The sequence below is a fragment of the Bufo gargarizans genome, chromosome 2, assembly GCF_014858855.1.
Source record: "Bufo gargarizans isolate SCDJY-AF-19 chromosome 2, ASM1485885v1, whole genome shotgun sequence".
Lineage (NCBI taxonomy): Eukaryota > Metazoa > Chordata > Amphibia > Anura > Bufonidae > Bufo > Bufo gargarizans.
This window is the reverse complement of record NC_058081.1, coordinates 13175080-13181216: the sequence shown is the minus strand read 5'-3', so window position 1 is coordinate 13181216 and position 6137 is coordinate 13175080.

Here is a 6137-nt window from a genome sequence, read left to right as displayed (position 1 = left end):
TCTCTAGCTTTGTTAAGTTTATCGAGGGTATCATTTTTCTTAAGGCGTTTATGGTAGCACTCTAGTTTGGATATTTTAGAGAGCAGTTAATTTGTCTTTTTCTGTCTAGTTTTGTTTAGGTTTGAAGCAAGAGAAATGAACTCTCCTCTAATTACTGCTTTATGAGCTTCCCATATAAATTGTGTGGGTGTTTCTCCATCTGTATTGTCTATGAAGTAATCCTTTAGTTTTTTGTTTATAGCATCATGTATATCAGTGGAGCTGAGTAAGGTTTCATTCAGGTGCCAATTGAAATATTTTGGTAAAGAGTTTGGTATTTTGAAGGTGAGGAAAACTGGTGCGTGATCTGAGTGTATAATAGAGCCTATTTTGGTTTCTGTACAGAACTGGAGGATGTTAGTTGGTATGAAGATGTAATCAAGCCTTTGATAGGAATTGTGTGGAGCTGAGAAATGAGTGAAATCTCTTTCTTTTGGGTTAAGAGTTCTCCAGACATCAACCAGGGAGTTTTTGTGTAAGGATCTTTTTATGAGTCTCAGGGATCTGTTTGAAAGAGCTGATTTACCTGTTGAAGAGTCAATATGAGGATTGATTGTCAGATTAAAATCTCCGGCCACTATAGTTAAACCCTCACGGAAAGCCTCAAATTCAGGCCAGAAATTGTCTAACCATTTTCTTTGGGTAGTGTTAGGGGCGTATATGTTGACCAAGGTGAATAATTGGGAGTTAATTTCGCCTTTGATAATCAGATACCTCCCTTCGTCATCTAAATTGGTAGATTTATGGAGGAAATCTGTATTTCTATGTATTCTTATGCTAATTCCGGATTTGTTGGAGGTTGATGATGCGTTGTGAAACCAGAGATTGTATTTAGTCTTGGATAGTTCAGGTATTTTGTTGTGTTTATAGTGTGTTTCTTGTAGAAATATTATATTGGCCTTTTCCCTATTTAGTTGGTTAATGATTTGACTTCTCTTCACAGGAGACTTAAAGCCTCTAACATTGTAGGTAGCAACTCTAAGTTCCGCCATGGGGAGAAGTAAGTGTGGTGTTTTGTGCATATAATTTACTCACTGATGCGGTACTCCATTCAGCCTCCGCTGGATGTTCATGTCTTCCAAGGACATTCATTGGTACTTTGGGTACGTGTGGGGGAGAGGATAGGTACAGGGGAAGGGATAAAGCTTTTCTAAGGACATAGAAAATAAAACTAAAATAAGGGTTAAATGTAAACAAACATTTAGAAAATTTTCCCGAAATTATATTTCGGATAGGAGAATCAGTTGGAACACGTAGAATATAGGTCTTAAGAAGACCTAAGAAAAGGTGGTATAACATGTTTAGAAACAAACTCTCAAAAACGTATCATGTACGGCATAGGCGGTGATACGTAGTAATCTAACTACTAATAAATCTGATATCAACAATTATACAGTGGTATAATGGTAACATATGTGGTGGAGAGGATTTACTGAGCGGCTCTGGGTCCTGATCCCAATCTGCAGCGCAAGGTGGCCTCCCCTAATGGTAGGGGAAGAGTGGAAAGACGACCTCGCACTGCACAGTGGGACCAAAAACGGGAGTACGTCTCCCTCATAAATTAACAGTGGAAAGGTTAAGAGAGCTCGGTCAGCAACCTCTATGTAACTGAACAATTGCAGTGAATCTAACTATCATGTCTTCAATCTTCATCTGCCATAAGACGTCTGGGGGTCATTTTCCCTTGTCTTCTTTTATTCTTCAGGGCTTTGCTGGAAAGGACGGTTTCCCATGAAGATGGGGGTGGAACTTCAGATGGTATAAGGACGTCTGTTGTGATAGATCAATCAGGAATATCAATGTCTGTAATTTCCAATGCAGCTAAGACATCTGGTAGATCTTTGGGTGTTCTTATGGTGTATCTTCTTTCCCTCCATGTGATTAGTATCCCAAAGGGAAACAGCCATCTGAAAGCGATCCTTTTGTATCGTAGGTAATCTGTTAGAGGTTTCAACATACGTCTCTTGTTCAATGTTACTGGTGCAATATCTTGGAATAATTGAATTGTAGCTTCTTCGTATTCAATGCTTTCCATTTCTCTGGCTTTTTTCATTATTGCTTCTTTTTGAGCAAAGTTCAATAATTAGCAAATAATGTCTCTGGGAGGGTCACCTGGCTTTGGCTTGGGACGTAGGGCCCTGTGGGCTCTTTCTATGACAACGGGATTAGGAGGGTCTTCTGCTAACAGGGATTTGCATATTTCTTCCACTGCTTTGGGAATTGCTTCATTTGCAACTGATTCAGGGATTCCCCTAAAGCGAATATTATTCCTCCTACCTCTGTTATCTTGATCTTCAATATAATCATGTAGGTGGTTGATATGTTGTTGATATTTAGAAAAGGCTTCTGAGGCCTGTTTAGTGTAGTTAGTAATAGCAGTCTGCGTGGTTTCCAGTGTTTCGACTCTATTGCCAATCTGCCTCATTTCTCTTTTTATTTCGGATAGTTCTTCAAGCACTGGATTTAAGGCGTCAGATAGAGCCTTAGATATGAAGGATCTGGATAAAGGTAATTCAGTAACAGGTTCTGAGACTTCTTCATCTTCACTATCTCCTTCTGTGGGTCGTATTATGAGTTTCTGTGTGGCTCCTTTAGGAGTTGAGACTTGTGCCCCAGAGGAGGTTTACGATTTTTTCATCATGTACTTGTCTAGACCTGATTGGGATAGATGTGGAGGTTTTGCTGGGACAAGGGAGTCTTGGCTGGTGCCTCTGAATCTTCCCAACTTTACCATATGGGCTTCTTAATGGAACCACTTGTGAAAGTAGTCGCCTATGCCTGTATCTGAAAGGCTTGTCGGTTAATACATCCTCTGTCCTTTATTGCAGGTTGCTGAAAAATGTCACCAGATGAGGGTGCTAGTATAATTAAAACTTGTGGATGGAGAGAGATGTTATATAGACTGTGGGTGGTACAGTTTGCTGTTAAAGGTGTATTCCGGTTGATCTATCAGAATAGCTATGCGGTATCACCTCTGATAATGCTTCACCACTAAAGGGGTCACTGTGCCTTTAAATGTCAATTGAGGCAGATCTTCTTATTTTCCCTTTAAATGTCAGAAACTTAGTAGCGGGGAAGTGTAGATGTGTAGGTGGGGGGGGGGCAAAGAAGGAAAGATCGCTGGTCTTGTTTAAACTGGGGTTAACCAGTGACAGTGCGATATTCAGTCCTGATACTTTGCGGTGGTGTGCACAGGGTATGTGAATGGAAGCGCGGTACTCCGGACACTGCTGTATCACAGCGGTTCTCTCTTGTGAGCCAGGTTCTTTCGTGCTCACTGCAAGGTAAGGCGCTTGTTCGATTCGCGCCGATCGGCTGTAGTATGCTGGTAACAGACGAGTGCTGCTATATGGCGGGATAATAACCCCAGGGCCCGGGGATTGTGTAGCGCTTATATCAGAGTAGCTTAATAAACTCCTCTTACCGGTAGATCACCGAGCGCTGCTTGCGGGACCCTGTTATCGGGTTAGCTGCTGTGTAGATAGCCGAGTAGGTAGTGCTGCAAAATGGATCCGAGGCTCCGGCTTTGTAGCTAGGCCGCAAATGGCAACCGGCTGTTATCGGTCCTACACTCCCAAGAGAGGGCTTAAAATAATCCGCCTGAAGTTTGTCGTCCAGCAGGATGGATCTTAAGCAGTTTCCAGCTGTTATATCCACTGGATGTCTCTAGATAGATATTCAAGCTCAGGAGCTCTGTGAAGACGCTTCCTCCCTGTTCGGCAGTTAGCCACGCCCCCCCACAGTATGGGCTCGGGTTCAATCGAACCTGGAAAAAGCTCAAAATACTTAAAGTTACTTCAAAAAAGTTTGCTCCTCGCTTTATAGGGCCATACGAAATCATAGAGGTGATTAATCCTGTATCATTTAGGTTAGAATTGCCCGACTCGTTCCACATTCACAATGTATTTCACAAGTCCCTACAAAAAAAATACATCAAACCTGTTGTACCGTCACAAGCCGCGCCTCTGCCTGTTCTGGTTAAGGATTCTGTGGAGTATGTGGTATCTAAAAGTGTGGATGTCAGAAAAGTGTGTAATTCCTTGTAGTATCTGGTGCACTGGAAGGGCTATGGACCCGTGGAAAGGTCTTGGGTACCAGCTAGGGAGGTTCATGCCCCTAGACTGGTTAAGAAATTTCATGAGGATCATCCCAAGAAGCTGTCACCTGAGTCCTTGGGTCCGGTGGCACCGCGTAAAAGGGGGGGTACTGTCACAACGCGGTCTAGGAGGCGGGCATGTCCGGAGCGCACACGCATCATCAGCACGTCCAGCGTCGCCCGCGCTACTGATAATGCTATGCACGCCTCCCGCGCGTCTATGCACATTCATGAGAATGGTTTTAGGGCTGAGGGCCGAGCTGATCGCTCGGCTGTGCAGTCTGTGTGGAGTCATGTGACACTGGCCACGTCACATGACCCCTCTGGCTCCCTATTTAAACAGGCAGTCTGCTGGCCACAGATTGCCTGTTATTTAGGTTCCACCTGCGACTTTGTCTTTCCTGGCGTACTGACCTCCTGCTGAATTCCTGACGATCCTCTGCCTGCCCCTTGTGTACTTTGCTGCTCTCCTGGTATTCTGACCCTGGCTTCCTCCTGCCGATCCTCTGCTGACTCCTTTGGTACTTCACGACTCTCCTGGTATTTATGACCCCGGCTTCTCCTGACTATTCTCTGCTTGCTCCATTTGTACTTCGTAGCTTTTCTGGTATAGACTTGGTTCGTTCACATTCTGTTGTTTATCTGGTCTGTCCTCCCTGCACTTATTCCAAGCTAGGGTTTGCAGTCCAGCTGTCCCTTATCATTAGGACTCGAGAGGCAAGTAGGCAGGGCCAGGGGTGAGGGTGGAGCGCAGTGGTCACTTCCCTTCCCCCTGTGTTTGTGTACGCAACCGTTACAGGACAGCTGCAGCAACAATCGGTTTGCATAACCAAAGAATTTCTGCACAAACTGTCAGAAACCGTCTCAGGGAAGCTCATCTGTATGCTCGTCATCCTGATCGGGGTCTGGACCTGACTGCAGTTTGTCGTCGTAACAAACTTGAGTGGGCAAATGCTCACATTGGATGGCATCTAGCACGTTAGAGAGGTGTTCTGTTCACGGATGAGTCCCAGTTTTTACTGTTCAGGACAGATGGCAGACAGCGTTTGCTGACGTCAACGTTGTGGATCGAGTGGCCCATGGTGGCGGTGGGGTTATGGTATGGGCAGGTGTATGTTATGGACAACGAACACAGGTGCATTTTATTGATGGCATTTTGAATGCACAGAGATACCGTGACGAGATCCTGAGGCCCATTGTTGAGCCATTCATCCACGACCATCACCTCATGTTGCAGCATGATAATGCACGGCCGCATATTGCAAGGATCTGTACACAATTCCTGGAAGCTGAAAACATCCCAGTTCTTGCATAGCCAGCATACTCACCGGACATGTCACCCACTGAGCAGGTTTGGGATGCTCTGGATTTGCGTATACGACAGCGTGTTCTAGTTCCGGCCAATATTCTGCAACTTCGCACAGCTATTGAAGAGGAGTGGAACAATAATCCACAGGCCACAATCAACTCCGACATGCGACAGAGATGTGTTGAAATGCATGAGTCAAATGGTGGCCACACCAGATACTGAGTGGTTTTCTGAACCTCTTCACCCAGTGGCTTTTTATTGTGGGAAGTCTAAGGCACACCTGTGCAATATTCATGCTGTCTAATCAGCACTTTGATATGTCACACCTGTGAGGTGGGATGGATTATCTCGGCAAAGTGCTCAGTAACACAAATTTAGACAGATTTGTGAACAATATTTGAGAGTAATGGGTCTTTTGTGTCTGTAGAAAATGTTTCAGATCTTTGAGTTCAGCTCATGTAAAATGGGAGCAAAACTGAAAGTGTTAAGTTTATATTTTTGTTCAGTGTATATATATATATATATATATATATATATATATATATATAAAATTGCAAAAAATGCAGCAGCACAGTCAGACGTTGTGCACTGGGTGCAAGTCCTCACAGAGGCCGGCCCTTCCTCCAAGATATATACAGGACAAATGACGAGGCAGCACTTCCAGCTTTGAGTGATAGGGTGAAGACCCCAAAA